We start from the raw sequence: 17,061 nt of genomic DNA, 5'->3' as shown, positions 1-17,061 counted from the left end.
AATTTACTAAATTACTCACGATAAACGTTCAAAAAACATAACAATTATTTTTAGAATTATAGATACAGAACTCCTTTATGCAATCGAGGTGTCCGATTTTAAAATAGCTTTTCGGTGAAAGCACATTTTGCAATATTCTGAGAAGATAGCTCGCCATCACAGGCTAGCTATTTTGACACCCACCAAGTTTGACTCTCACCAAACTCAGATTTACTATAAGAAAAATTGGATTACCTTTGCTGTTCTTCGTCAGAATGCACTCCCAGGACTTCTACTTCAATAACAAATGTTGGTTTGGTTAAAAATAATCCATAGTTATATCCAAATAGCGGCGTTTTGTTCGTGCGTTCAAGACACTATCCGAAGGGTAAAGAAGGGTGACGCGCCCGACGCGTTTCGTGACAAAAAAATTCTAAATATTCCATTACCGTACTTCGAAGCATGTCAACCGCTGTTTAAAATCAATTTTTATGCTATTTTTCTCGTAAAAAAGCGATAATATTCCGACCGGGAGTCGTTGTTTTCGTTCAAAGACGAAAGAATAAAAACATGGTGTCACCTCGTGCACGCGCCTCCAGTCTCTGTTCTCTGATCGACCACTATCTAAATGCGCTAGTGTTTTTCAGCCAGGGCCTGCAAAGACATCATTCAGCTTTTTGCCGCCTTCTGAGAGCCTATGGGAGCCGTAGGAAGTGTCACGTTACAGCAGAGATCCCATGTTTTGGATAGAGATGATCAAGAAGGCCAAGAAATGGTCAGAGAGGGCGCTTCCTGTTTGGAATCTTCTCAGGTTTTGGCCTGCCAAATGAGTTCTGTTATACTCACAGACACCATTCAAACAGTTTTAGAAACGTTGGAGTGTTTTCTATCCAAAGCTAATAATTATATGCATATTCTAGTTTCTGGGCAGGAGTAATAATCAGATTAAATCGGGTACGTTTTTTATCCGGCCGTGAAAATACTGCCCCCTATCCATAACAGGTTAAAAGGAACCACCAGCTTTCATATGTTCTCATGTTCTGAGCAAGGAACTTAAACGTTATCTTTCTTACATGGCACATAATGCACTTATACTTTTTTCTCCAAAACTTTGTTTTTGCATTATTTATACCAAATTGAACATGTTTCATTATTTATTTGAGGCTAAATTGATTTTATTGATGTATTATATTAAGTTAAAATAAGTGTTCATTCAGTATTGTTGTAATTGTCATTATTACAAATAAATAAATAAAAATCGTCCGATTAATCGGTATCGGGTTCTGGGCCTCCAATAATCGGTATCGGTACCGACGTTTAAAAATCATAATCGGTCGACCTCTACTCAAAATTGAAAAATAGACACTGCAGCCCATGTTGAGTCTTCAGAACAGCATTAGAAGGAGGCTGAACGTCACAGACACAGGCCCGCTCATGGCTTTGAGCAAGAAATTGACTCTGAGGAGTTAAATGGACTTGACATGGGGAAAGTCATTGTTCTTCATATTATCACACAGGCAGGAGGCCTAAATATTCTCTTATGTGTGTTCTGCTGTAGCCTACATTGACTTATTTTATTTGATGTTATATCTGATATTGTGATATTTTTTCTACTGCTACATTGATGTCTTGAAAATTATATGAAATTCAGGTCTTGTAAGCCTCACAGCTGAGTATGTGTGCATATGCATATGACGGGTGTTTTTCAGTGTCGTCTATAAATGTTTCTGTACATTTATGTTTAGAAATTTAGGCTATAACAAATTCGGACTTGTGTAAGCCCCGCAGCTATACTAAAGTATGTGGGCATACTGCAGTAACGTCTAAAATGCTTTGATTTATTCAGCACCTTGGAGAGTGCTGTCCGTTTCACCACCATATACAGTAGGCTACTTGGCTGTTTACTCTGTCTCCTGCGCTTTTTCTCAATGTGTTCCGGTACCTTTTGTTCACTAAGCCCTACTTCCGCCATACCTTACTTCATTGCTAACTTATACCAGATACCAGACCCGGTCTCAGTGGGAGATTACTCTGGAGATCCCCTTGATTTCCACTGAGTTGGGTTGATCTGCTTTTAGTTTTTTGCACCTTACGTGTGGAATGGAGGAATTGGTTCCTCTAGGGCATTTCAAATGGCTGTTAGGGGACCTTTTTACTGAAGAATGTGTCTGTCATTTAAGATTGTGTTTTGCTTCTCATGTATTCTTGTGTATAATAACATGTACTGTATTTTAATGTGTATATGGGTGTGTAGTTTAATGTGTATTGTATTTTGATGTGTATTGTTGCGTTAAACAGGGCTCATCTTGAAAAGATACCTTGGTCTCAGGATGGAGTTCCTGTCAAAATAAAGATTTAATAAACATAAAATATGTCTAGTAACTGCTTACCAATGCCAAATAAAGCACATACTGTACGTATTATAATGACATTGTAAACTATAAGAAGCTTATATGTGGATTGTATTTTATAGGGACCCCTGCAGCAATATGATACTGAAAAGCTCTAATAAAAGGATACCATGGCATACCATAAAATATTTTTTTTACCACCACTTCACAATTTTTTACATTTAATCATACAGTATGCACATGTTAGAACATATTTTAGGGTTATATATCCTTATTCAGAGAACCTGTGGGCTCGTCTCAATAGTCACCCTATCTAAATGGCACTATATTGCCTACATAGTGCACTGCTTTTGACCAATAGAGCTGCATTATGTAGGGAATAGGGTTCCATTTGGGACGAACATCCTTCCCTTCGGAGTGGGGCACATTGTGCCACCCTGTCAATCCTCTCTTTCATAGAACTGCTGGTGTGGGGTGCAAACGTGGCAAAGTAGGGCATATTAAAAAGGTCATATCGTTTAGAATTCACAGCAGCTTTATACCAGAATGAATATCAACTTACTCCATCCCTGAGTCGACACTCTCTCACTGACACTCACAGAACTTTCAGATAGATTAAAACTCTTCTCAACCACTAATAATTACCTTGTAATTAATCAAATCGGTAAAATCAAACCAAATCAAATTGTATTTGTCACATGTGCCAAATACAACAGGTGTAGTAGACCTTACAGTAAAATACTTATTTACAAGCCCTTAACCAACAAAGCAGTTTTAAGAAAAATAAGTGTTAAGTAAAAAATAGATAAGTAAAAAATGAATGAGCAGCAGTAAAATAACAGTAGCGAGGCTATATACAGGGGGTACCGGTACAGAGTCAATGTGCAGGGGCACAGGTTAGTCGAGGTAATTGAGGTAATATGTACATGTAGGTAGAGTTAAAGTGACTATGCATAGATAATAAACAGAGAGTACCAGCAGCGCATTCTCATTGTCCTACAGTACACACTGTCCCCACTCACATCACATTGTACAAATGAATTAACACATTCACTTGACTTTTTCCTGCTTTTTCCAACTCCTCTGACTTTGATTATACCTACTTTATTCAGGAAAAATGTACTTACTATGACTGAGATATGTGGTTGTCTCACCTAGCTACAGTATCTTAAGATGGATGGACTAACTAAGTCACTCTGGATAGTAACGTCTGCTAAATTACTAAAATGTAAGGTTCAGGGGTAAGGGGGCAGTATTTGCACAGCCGGATAAAAAAAACGTACCCGATTTAATCTGGTTACTACTCCTGCCCAGTAACTAGAATATGCAAATAATTGTTTGATTTGGATAGAAAACACCCTAAAGTTTCTAAAACTGTTTGAATGGTGTCTGTGAGTATAACAGAACTCATATGGCAGTCAAAACCCTGAGACAAATCCTGACAGGAAACTGAAATCTGATGTGTGGATATCACTTCAAACATTTGCCATTGAAACACACAGGGGCTTGCAATTCCACTAGATGTCCCCAGTCTTTACAAAGTGGTTTGAGCCTCCTACCATCAAAATTGACTGAAAGAGAGGATGTTTACCTTGGTCACAGGGGATGGGCCATTACCATTGTGACGTCGGCGCCCATGGGTACTCTCCCTTTTCGAAACGTTTTGAAAGACAATGCAACCATCCCAATGGAATATTATTGAAGCCCTGGTTGAAAAAGCCCCTAAAGATTTATGTTATACAACGTTTGACATGTTTGAACGAACTTAAATATATATTTTTTGCTCATTCCTGACAACAAGTCAGACGCACACGGTACATTTTTACTAGCCTTCGTAGAGCGCTAACAATATTAGGACATAAATTATTAACTCTTTTGAATAAAACTACATTTGTTATGGACCTGGGATTCCTAGAAGTGCCTTCTGATAAAGATAATCAAAGGTAAGGGATTATTTACAATAGTATTTTTGATGGTTGATCGTTCCAAGATGGCTCCAACATAGACTTATTTTCTGGGCATACCACGTCGTTTATTGTAAAGTGTGATTTCCCAGTAAAGTTATTTTTAAATCTGGCAAAGAGATGGCATTCAAGACATGTTAATCTATAAGTCTTTGAATAACAATATTACATTTTAACAATGTTTTCGAATAGTAATTCTGTAAATTGTAGCGCTGATCATCGGAAGCATTTGAGGGAAAAGATTTTCTGAACGTCATACGCCGATGTAAAATGCTGTTTTTATACATAAATATGAACTTTATCGAACAAAAAATGCATGTGTTGTGTAACATGATGTCCTAGGAGTGTCATCTGATGAAGGTTGTCAAAGGTTAGTGCTGCATTTAGCTGTGTTTTGGGTATTTGTGATGCATGCTAGTTGCTTTGAAAATGGCTGTGTGATTATTTCTGGCTGGGTACTCTGCTGACATAATCTAATGTTTTGCTTTTGCTGTAAAGCCTTTTTGAAATCGGACAACGTGGTTCGATTCAGGAGCGGTGTATCTATAAAACGGTGTAAAATAGTCATATGTTTGAGAAATTGAAGTTATAGCATTTATGAGGTTTTGCATTTAGAGTGACGCGATTCCACTGGCTGTTGATTAGGGTGGGACGCAAGCGTCCCACTGGCCCAGACAGGTTAAGTGCTTGTATGACAGACATAACTTTCAGTTTGAAACAATTTAACCATTAGAAATTCTCGATAAATCAAGTATGTTAGGGGAAAAATATTAATATTCTCCTACACTACTGTACATACCCCCACACACACACCATCACGTTGGTTGTCCAAATGAAGAACACATAATACCCACTCACATCACGTTGTCTAAATTAAGCACACATAGCTACAGGGGTTAAGTGCCTGTACAAAGTTAGTGCATGTACAGTGCTGTCCTGAACATGCATCATCTCAGAACGTAATCATTAAATGCATTATTCATTGACATAGATTCCCCGACAGAAGCAGGCTCTGATAAAAACATTAACAGCTTGTCTACAGAAAGATTAATGTTTCCACATTGGCCCAACTGAGAGCTCCCATAGATGCTCTCATTCTCCTATTAATTAATGATAATCATTACTTTCCTTTTGTTGATTATGGTTGCTATCCAAATGGCACATTATTCGCTACATTATACCCTATTCCCTATCGGGCTCTGGTCAAAAGTAGTGCACCATATAGGGAATAGGGTGCCATTCGGGACTTGGCCTATGATCCCTCAACACATTTCTAGCATTAACATGAACATATTGCAGTCATACTATCTTTCAAATATTTGGGGAGGATGTAAGTTGTGCAACTGCAGAGCAAGCCAGGCTTTTTAGCGCCATTTTTCTCACATTGCTTCCACTATGAGAGAAACATGAAAACTCACAGCGTGAATCTGACAATCTGAACAAACGAGCGCTCTCCAAAGCCAACAGTAGGGACTTTCAACGTTACATCACATCAACCATTCTATTCATTATCTTTTTCATTGTCTGTCCCCTTTGAATGACATAAAGCACATCAACAGGGCCTGTATTTACAAATCATCTCAATCAGAGTAGGAGAGCTGATCTGGGATCCGTTTCATCTTTTAGATTATGATTATTAAAGATTAAAGGGACAAGGAGGACCTGATCCTAGATCAGCACAGATCCCAGAAACTCAACATTGCTCAAAAGGCAAAGAGACAGACATGATTATGATGAGTAATGTAAAATGGCTTGAGTTTCCTATTGTGTTCCTTATGGGTAAAAACAATTTATCAAGTCAACAATTAGTAACATATTTTTGCCTAAAATTAAGTGTTAACCGGTTAGCGATAATGGACAAAATTAAGATTAGCCTAATGATCTGTATAGCTGTGCCTGGATAAAATCAATCATACAGAGAAGGCCATGCAGAATAAACTATATATTAATGTTTGATTACTCTAGTATACCCTAGTCCACACAGTATGTTAATTTAAAGATAGATCTCAATATAGCCTATTCTCCATAGCATATAGGTTCAAGTTCATGCCTTTCAACAACAGTCCTGAGAGAGGAATGCTACTCCATGTACCCAGTGGATGCCTATCTCTCCCTCTCCCTCAGTCTGCCACACTGTGCCCTCTAGTAGACCAAGAAACCAAATTCAGCCGTTGATGGAGCGCCTGTCAATTGCCAGGGACCTGACAAAAGTGTATCTTTACGTCTTTATAAATCACTCCTCCCTATACCCGCTGGAGAACAGACAGAACATAACCCTGGGCTGTGTCCTATATGGCACCCTTTTCCCTATGTAAGAAATCACTTTTGACCAGAGCTTTGGAAGGGCTATAGGGAATAGGGTACCATTTGGGATGCAAGCCCTGGCCTTTTAGTCTCATTGTGAAACCTCTGGGCAAAAAGCAATTTGTCAGGTGCTCATCTGCATTCAGATCCCATCACTTTCCAGCCCGGCCCAGCGCGCCACATAGTTGGCAGTGGTTGACTAGGTGGAGTCACAACTTGCATCCAAAATGGCACCTTGTTCCCTATATAGTGCGCTACTTTTGAGCAGGGCCAAGTCAGCGACGCGGCAATTGAGGCGTGGGGGGGACCTAAACAGGCAGACAAACAAGACAGAGACTGGTTGGGGCCCAGGGGGTTAACTCACTGTTGTCGTCTCACTGTGCTCGGTGATGCACAGACTTCTGGAAAGGAATATTCATCAGCACACCTCTCTATAATTGACCTGCATGTCTCCTACTAACACGGGATGTGACACTTTCTGCCTCCCAAATCACATCCTATTCCCTAAATTGTATAGTGTATTACTTTTGACCAGGGCCCATAGCACTCTGGTCAAAAGTAGTGCACTATATAGGAAATAGGCTGCCACTTGGGCTGCAACAAGGGTGCAGCACCCTTTTTCTCGCTAGTTGTTTTCCGGCCATTATACTGTGTATCAGATATCTTATACACTGAGTTAACAAAACATTAGGTACACATGTCTTTCCATGACATAGGCTGACCAGGTGAATCCAGGTGAAAGCTATGATCCCTTATTAATGTCACTTGTTAAATACACTTCAATAAGTGTAGATGAAGGGGAGAAGAATTGAGACACGGATTGTGTAGTATGTCATTCAGAGGGTGAATGGGCAAGACAAAATATTGAAGTGCCTTTGAATGGGGTATGGTAGTAGGTGCTAGGTGCACCAGTTTGAGTGTGTTAAGTACTGTAATGCTGCTGGGTTTTTCACACTAAACAGTTGCCTGTGTGTATCTAGAATGGTCCAACACCCAAAGGACATCTAGCCAACTTGACACAACTGTGGGAAGTATTGAAGTCAACATTGGCCAGCATCCCTGTGGAATGCTTTCGACACCTTGTAGAGTCCATGCCCTGATGAATTGAGGCTGTTCTGAGGCAATCATGTTTTGTACACTCAGTGTATATAATGAGCTACTGTACCACCACTGCCATCATTTTTGCATTGTCTGTATATTAGTTTTATTGAAACCTGCTGTAATAAAACCCAAGCAAATTATTGCAGGATACAGCACTTTAATAAATCATAGTATTCTATATTCAGCCTGTTACAATAAACCATGGAAAATAAGTGGTCTGTCTTATCACCATTTCTCTCATGTGTAATGTACACGCCAGAGAGAAATGCTTCTAAGGGTTACCATATTCCCTATAGCACACTACTCTGGCACCATATTCCCTATAGCACACTACTCTGACCCTGACCAAAACGAATGCACTACAGTATATAGGGAATAGGGTGACATGCACTATTGAGGGAATAAGGTTGCCAGATGGCCAAAAGTAGTAGTAGAGAGAGAGAGAGAGAGAGAGAGAGAGAGAGAGAGAGAGAGAGAGAGAGAGAGAGAGAGAGAGTGGCCGGTAAGCAGACTGGCACACCAAAGAACCATATATCACAAAGTGAATGCACAGTTGAAGTCGGAAATGTACATACACTTAGGTTGGAGTCATTAAAAATAGTTTTTCAACCACTCCACAAATTTATTGTTAACAAACTATAGTATTGGCAAGTCGGTTAGGACATCTGCTTTGTGCTTGACACAAGTCATTTTTTCAACAATTGTTTACAGACAGATTATTTCACTTACACTTCACTGTATCACAATTCCAGGGGTTCAGAAGTTTACATACACTAAGTTCACTGTGTCTTTAAACAGCTTGGAAAAATACAGAAAATAATGTCATGGCTTTAGAAGCTTCTGATAGGCTAATTGACATCATTTGAGTAAATTGGAGGTGTACCTGTGGATGTATTTCAAGGCCTACCTTCAAACTCAGTGCCTCTTTGCATGACATCATGGGATAATCAAAAGAAATCAGACAAGACCTCAGAAACAAAATTGTAGACCTCCACAAGTCTGGTTCATCCTTGGGAGAAATTTCCAAACGCCTGAAAGTACCACGTTCATCTGTACAAACAATAGTACGCAAGTATAAACACCATGGGACCACGCAGCCGTCATACCGCTCAGGAAGGAGACGCGTTCTGTCTCCTAGAGATGAATGGACTTTGGTGCGAAAAGTGCAAATCAATCCCAGAACAACAGCAAAGGACCTTGTGAAGATGCTGGAGGGAAACAGGTACAATGTATCTAAATCCACAAAAAAAATTAAGTCTTATATCGACATATCCTGAAAGGCCGCTCAGCAAGGAAGAAGTCACTGCTCCAAAACCTCCATAAAAAAGCCAGACTACGGTTTGCAACTGCACATGGGGACAAAGATAGCACTTTTTGGAGAAATGTCCTCTGGTCTGATGAAACAAAAATAGAACTGTTTGGCCATAATGACCATCATTATGTTTGGAGGAAAAAGGGGAGGCTTGCAAGCCGAAGAATACCATCCCAACCGTGAAGCACGGGAGTGGCAGCATCATGTTGTCGGGCTGCTTTGCTGCAGGAGGGACTGGTGCACTTCACAAAATAGATGACATCATGGAGGAAAATGATGTGGATATATTGAAGCAACATCTCAAGACATTAGTCAGGAAGTTAAAGCTTGGTCGCAAATGGGTCTTCCAAATGGACAAAGACCTCAAGCATACTTCCAAAGTTGTGGCAAAATGGCTTAAGGACAACAAAGTCAAGGTATTGGAGTGGCCATCACAAAGCCCTGACCTCAAGCCTATCGAAAATTTGTGGGCAGAAGTGTGTGCGAGCAAGGAGGCCTACAAACCTGACTCGGTTACCCCAGCTCTGTCAGGAGGAATGGGCCAAATTTCCCCCAACATATTGTGGGAAGCTCATGGAAGGCTACCCAAAATGTTTGACCCAAGTTAAACAATTTAAAGGCAATGCTACCAAATACTAATTGAGTGTATGTAAACTTCTGACCCACTGGGAATGTAATGAAAGAAATAAAAGCTGAAATAAATCATTCTCGCTACTATTATTCTGACATTTCACATTCTTAAAATAAAGTGGTGATCCTAACTGACCTAAGACAGAGAATTTTTACTAGGATTAAATGTCAGGAATTGTTTAAAACTGAGTTAAAATGTATTTGGCTAAGGTGTATGTGTCACGTTTGTCATAATGATTGAACCAAGGCGCGGCGTGAGTAGCGTTCCACATCTTTATTATAACGTGAAACTTTAGCAAAATACAAAAAACAATAAATGAATCCAACGAAACGTGATGCTACTGCAGTGCTCACAGGCACTTACACATAAACAAGATCCCACAAACACAGGTGGGAAAAATAACTACTTAAATATGATCCCCAATTAGAGACAACGATTACCAGCTGCCTCTAATTGGGAATCATACAAAACACCAACATAGAAAAAGAAACTAGAACACAACATAGAAATAAACAACATAGAACACCCCCAGTCACACCCTGACCTACTATACCATAGAGAACCAAGGGCATGACAGTATGTAAACTTCCGACTTCAACTGTATACATCAATTCCAGAACAAATGATATCAGTCATTATGGAAAACTGTCACGTCCTGACCAGTATAAGGGGTTATTGGTTATTGTAGTTTGGTCAGGACGTGGCAGGGGGTATTTGTTTTATGTGGTTCGGGGTTTAACGGGATATGTATTTATGTAAGAGGGGTGTTTGATTTATGTGTTCCGGGGTTTTTGGGTAATGTTCTTGTTTTGTATTTCTATGGTTTTCTATGTTGTGTATTTCTTTGTGTTGGCCTGGTATGGCTCTCAATCAGGAACAGCTGTACATCGTTGTTGCTGATTGAGAGTCATACTTAGGTAGCCCTGTTTCACCTGTCCCTTTGTGGGAAGTTGTTGTTGCATAGCTGTGTGTTTAGCCTGCAATCCTGATCGTTTTCTTGTTTTGTTTGTTCAGTGTTTAATAAATAAAGTCACTATGAGCACTCAACCCGCGGCGCCTTGGTCTACTACGTACGACGACCGTTACAAAAACTGAATAACTGCTACTGTGAAACATGTCAAATTGATACAGCTACTGTCAGAAACAACGATTTCAAGTTGGATGGAAAGAACATGGAATATGTGTCTACGTCTGGACTGTAGGGAGATTAACAGAGAGATTCTCCACCCTAACACACACAAACACATGACAAAAAAATGTAAGTGCCTTTTGAACAGGGTATGGTAGCAGGTGCCAGGCGCACCAGTTTGAGTGTGTCAAGAACTGCAATGATGCTGGGGTTTTCACGTTCAACAGTTTCCAATGTGTATCCAGAATGGTCCACCACCCAAAGGACATCCAGGCAACTTGACAAAACTGTGGGAAGCATTGGAGTCAACATGGGCCAGCATCCCTGTGGAACGCTTTTGACTCCTTGTAAAGTCCATGCCCCAACACATTGAGGCTGTTCTGAGGGCAAAAGGGGGTGCATCTCAATATTAGGAAGTTGTTCCTAATGTGATGTACACGGTGTATAGTGAATTACTTTTGACCAGTGCCCATAGGGTCTATAAAGTATTGTACTATATAGGGAATAGGCAGCTATTTGGGACACACCCTAGGATACCTGTGCCAGTGCTGTAATGTGATGGAGGACAGCACTAATGGCAACACTAGTGCTTCGGGGAGAGAAGGGCACATTTGTGTCTGTGGGGGGAAGCACTCCCCTGCTTGTGACTGAAATGCTTTTCAGGAAATCACTCTCGCAGCAGGTTCCAGCTCAGAGTACAGCATGAGGGAAAACGGTTGTGACAAGTGGAAGACCATCCCTGTTGAATGAACCTCAAAGACACAAAGAGACCGAGACATACACATGAATGCACAAACACACGCATACGAATACACACACACACAGCTACATAGTCACTCCTCAAGAGAGGGATATGTAGCCTTGAGAACCACTAAGAAAAGAGATGTATGTTGTTAACATTTGTATGCAGCTGAAATGCATTCGAGCCTTGAATATATACACAGTACTGTACCAGTCAAAAGTTTGGACACACCTACTCAATCAAGGGTTTTTCTTTATTTTGACTATTTTCTACATTGTAGAATACTACTACTCTGCATGTCACAAAGATACGGCGGTTGGAAGCAAAAATCTCAAATTTGGACTCAACAGACCAAAGAACAGATTTCCACCAGTCTAATGTCCATTATTCGTGTTTCTTTGCCCAAGCAAGTCTCTTCTATTTGGTGTCCTTTAGTAGTGGTTTCTTTGCAGCAATTAGACCAAGAAGGCCGTATTCACAAAGTCTCCTCTGAACAGTTGATGTTGAGATGTGTCTATTACTTGAACTCTGTGAAGCATTTATTCGGCCTGCAATTTCTGATGCTGGTAACTCTAATGAACTTCTCCTCTGCAGCAGAGGTAACTATGCGTCTTCCTTTCCTGTGGCGGTCCTCATAAGAGCCAGTTTCATCATAGAGCTTGATGGTTTTTGCGAATGAACTTGGAGAAACTTTAAAAGTTATTGAATTTTTCCAGATTGACTGACTTCATGTCTTAAAGTAGTGATGGGCTCTTGTTTCTCTTTGCTTATTTGAGCTGTTCTTGCCATAATATGGACTTGGTCTTTTACCAAATAGGGCTATCTTCTATATACCACCCCTACCTTGTCACAACACAACTGATTGGTCAAATGCATTAAGAAGGAAAGAAATTCCACAAATGAACTTTTAACAAGGCACACCTGTTAATTGAAATGCATTCCAGATGACTACCTCATGAAGTTGGTTGAGAGAATGCCAAGAGTGTGCTAAGCTTTCATCAAGGCAAAGCCGGGTAACTTTTAAGAATCTCAAATATAAAATATATTTTGATTTGTTTAACACTTTTTTGGTCATTACATGATTCCATGTGTGTTATTTCATAGTTCTGATGTCTTCACTATTATTCTACAAATAAAAAAACACCCTGGAATGAGTAGGTGTGTACAAAATTTTAACTGGTACTGTATGTATACTCTTATATTGTCTGAGCCAGAACGGCCCATATAAATAATGCCAAGGACATTTTAAATTACATGTCAGTTTTACCAATTGTAAAATCAAGAGTTTACATGGAAAATATGAATCATTGACTGCACCATACATAGTCCTTCTGTATTGTTTGGTTTTGCAGACATTAGGCTTCTACAGTATTACCTTATAATGCTAATCTAATCAAAACTTTTAAGAATATCAGAGAGAGACAGTGGAGAGCGAGGGATGAATCTGTAACTCCATGTCTCACTGGTCTGAAGAAGCAGTCCTCAGGGCTCAATATATCTCACTGCCGTCAGATGCTGACCTTTGTGTATCCCTCCCTGATTTCTGATTTCTCTGTTTGTTCTGCCAAGCTATGTGTTACCCTCCACTGTCAAAGGGAAATCATCTGTCTTAGTAAGGAGACAGCAGCAACAGCCAGACAGACGCACTCTCTAGGGAGACAACAATATTATTTTGTGGAGCATATGGAATATGGATATAGCACTTTACATTCATTTGCAATAGAGAATATATTATACATAGTGAGTATACATAGTGCTACAGTAAATATTATCAAAAGCAGACATGAGATTGTATATTGTTATTATTTGTATATTGAGGAATGGATTGTTCCAGTCCATTGTATTTCACTCTTCAATATACACTGAGTAAACAAAACATAAAGAACACCTGCTCTTTCCATGACACAGACTGACCAGAATCGAGGTGAAAGCTATGATCCCTTACTGATGTCACTTGTTAAATCCACTTCAATAAGGTAGATGAAGGGGAGGAGACAGGTTGAAAAAGTATTTTTAAGCCTTGATGCAATTGAGACATGGATTGTGTATGCGTGCCATTCAGTGGGTGAATGGGAAAGACAACATATGTAAGTGCCTTTAAACGGGGTATGGTAGCAGGTTGCAGGTGCAACGGTTTGTGTCAAGAACTGCAACGCTTTGGGGTTTTTCACGCTCAACAGTTTCCCATGTGTATCAAGAATGGTCCACCAGCCAAAGGATATCCAGCCAACTTGACACAACTGTGGGAAGCATTGGAGTCAGCATGGGCCAGCATGCTTTCAACACCTTGTAGAGTCCATACCCAAATGTTTGATATAATCAGTGTATACAGAACCAGTTTTATTAGACACAGGAGGTGGATAGTATGAGTTTATTACAGTACAAAGGGCAGGCAATCGGTAGGTCAAGGCAGGCAAAGAGTTGTAATCCAAATCAGAGTCAGGCAGGTACAGGATGACAGGCAGGATCAGGGTCAGGCAGAAATGCCTGGGAAGTCTAGGGAAGCAAAAGCTAGAGCACAGGAAACATAGTAACACACTGGTAGAACTCGACGTGACAAGGCGAACTGGAAACAGGAGACAAAGAGCCATGAGACATGGGTTTAATTCAAGATACATGGAAAGGGGAATGTATACAGAGGGTGCAGGGCAACAGAAGATGAACAGAAGAGGGGCTAAGAATCTTGGAGATGGGGAAAGGGACAATAAAATGGGGGGGAAAGTTTGCGGGACTTCACCCGAAGGGGCAGTGGAAAGCCATACCCTCTGCCCAACGCGGTAGCTGGGAGCAGGGGTCTGGTGGCAGTTCGCCTGTTGTCGATACCTAGAGATTGTCTTGAGAAGAGCAGCCCGGGCTCTCTTCCAGGTACAGTGACAGCAATGCACAAACATCTGGGCAGAAGGTATGCTGACCTCTTCCTCTTGCTCTGGGAAGAGGGAGTGCTGATATCCCAGGGAACACTCAAAAGGCAAGAGACCAGTAGCAGAACAGGTAAGGGTGTTGAGGGCATATTCCACCCACACAAGTTGCTGGAGACAAGGCAACGAAGAGTTGTCTCCGGGTCCTGATTGGCTTGCTCCGACTGGCCGTTAGGCTAGGAATGAAATCCAGAGGACAGGCTGGCCGACGACCCAATGAGAGTGCAGAACGCCTTCCAGAACCTGGATGAGAACTGAGGACTGTGATCAGAGACCATGTCGACCAGAAGTCCATGGATCCGGAAGATGTGCTGCACCATGAGCAGGGCTGTCTCCTTAGCTGAGGGAAACTTAGGAAAGGGGATAAAATGGGCAGCTTTGGAAAACCTATCCACCACCGTAACGATGGTGGTGTTGCCATCTGAAGGAAGGAGACCCGTGACGAAGTCCAAGGATATATGGGACCAGGGGCGGTGAGGAACAGGGAGTGGTTGAAGTAAGCCAGCCAGAGCTTCCCGTAGAGTTTTGTTCTGTGCACACACACTGCAGAAGGAAAAGGAACACTGCACCTTGCATACCAGACTCTCTATTCCCCAGATGATAGCAACCGCTAGACAGGAAGTAGGGAGGATGATCTCGGGGTCCGATGTTGTAGTAGTGGAGCTGGGCAGACGTGAGAGTGTGTCAGGCTTCACATTCTTGGACCCCGGTGGTAGGAGATAGTGAAATGGAAACAAGTGAAAACAGGGCCCATCTCGCCTGCCTGGAGTACAAGCGCTTGGCGGTGCGGTGATATTCCAGGTTCTTATGGTCCGTCCACACCAAGAATGGATGTTCCGCCCCTTCTAACCAGTGCATCCACTCCTCCAATCCCATTTTAACTGTGAGTAATTCTCGATTTCCCACATCATAGATCCTTTCAACAGGGTTAAGTCAATAGGAAAGGAATGCGCAGGGATGCAGCTTCTGGTCTTGGACAGAACGCTGGGACAGGACAGCCCCCACTCTAACTTCCGAGGTAAACTCCACAACGAACTGACAGGATGGTTCCGGATGGATTAAGAAGGAAGCTGTAGTGAATCACTGCTTGAGGTCTGAGAATGCCCGGTCAGCTGCTGGAGACCATTTGATCGTAACCTCGGGAAAGGTGAGTGAAGAGAGGGGAGAAGCAAGGATGCTGCAACCCCGGACGAAACGATGGTAAAAATGAGCAACCCCCAGGCAACATTGCAGCTGCACTCTGGATATGGGTTGAGGGCAATCCACCACCTCTCTCAACTTGTCAGGGTCCATCTGAATATTACCTGCAGCGATGACATAACCTAGGAAGGACACAGTGGAGTGATGAACCTCACATTTCTCTGCCTTTACGAAAAGCTGATTCTCCAGGAGATGCTGGAGGACCTGTTGGACATGGTGGACATGCTCTTGAGCTGACCGGAAAGAAATGAGGATGTCATCGAGGCAGTCAAACACAAATCGGTACAACATGTCATGGAGCCCATCATTGACCAGGGCATGGAACACTGGCAGAGTGTTGTTTAGTCCGAACGGAATCACCAGGAACTCGTAGTGCCCGCTTGTCATGTTAAAGGCTGTCTTCCACTCGTGTGGTAGCGGGTAACGTTTTTTTAACTGTAATGTCATGAAGACCCCGGTAGTCGTTACACAGACACAGGGTCTTGTCCTTCTCCAAAAAAGAAGAACCCTGCGCCAATAGGGGAGGCAGATGGACACATAATCCCTGCAGCAAGAGAGTCCTCAATATACCCATCCATCAATTTGGTCTCCGGACCAAACAGGGAATAAAGTCGCCCCCGAGGCGATATGGTGCCCGGGAGAAGGTTGATAGCACAGTCATAGGGCTGATGCGGAGGAAGAGATATGGTGCGGGCAGAGTTGAAAACCTCCCTTAACCTGTTATGGCTAGGGGGCAGTATTTTCACGGCTGGATAAAAAACATACCCGATTTAATCTGGTTACCACTCCTACCCAGTAACTAGAATATGCATATACTTATTACATATGGATAGAAAACACCCTAAAGTTTCTAAAACTGTTTGAATGGTGTCTGTGAGTATAACAGAACTCAAATGGCAGGTCAAAACCTGACAAGGTTTCAGGCAGGAAGTGGCCTGTCTGACAAGGTGTCGTTCTTCTTGTCTCTGTTTATTGAAGAGTGAGGATCTTAGCTGTCCCGTGACACTTCCTACGGCTGCCATAGGGTCTCAGAAGGCGGTAAAAAGCTGAATCGTGGCTTTGCAGGCTCTGGCTGAAACAAAGTAGCGCGTTTGGGTAGTGGCTGGTTACAGTACTGTGAGACTCAGGCGCGTGCCCGCGTCGACCGAAAGCGTTGTTTACTTTCCTCAGTTTAGCTAAAAGGAGAATCCCGGTCGGAATATTATCGCTTTTCTACGAGAAAAATGGCATAAAAATGGATTTTAAACAGCGGTTGACATGCTTCGAAGTACGATAATGGAATATTTAGATTTTTTTTGTCACGAATTGCGCACGACCCTGATTTACCATTTCAGATAGTGTCTGGGACGCACGAACAAAACGCCGCTATTCGGATATAACGATGGATTATTTTGGACCAAACCAACATTTGTTATTGAAGTAGCAGTCCT

Source organism: Salmo salar, chromosome ssa29 (genome assembly GCF_905237065.1).
Source record: "Salmo salar chromosome ssa29, Ssal_v3.1, whole genome shotgun sequence".
Classification (NCBI taxonomy): domain Eukaryota; kingdom Metazoa; phylum Chordata; class Actinopteri; order Salmoniformes; family Salmonidae; genus Salmo; species Salmo salar.
Note: the sequence above shows the minus strand (reverse complement) of the source record.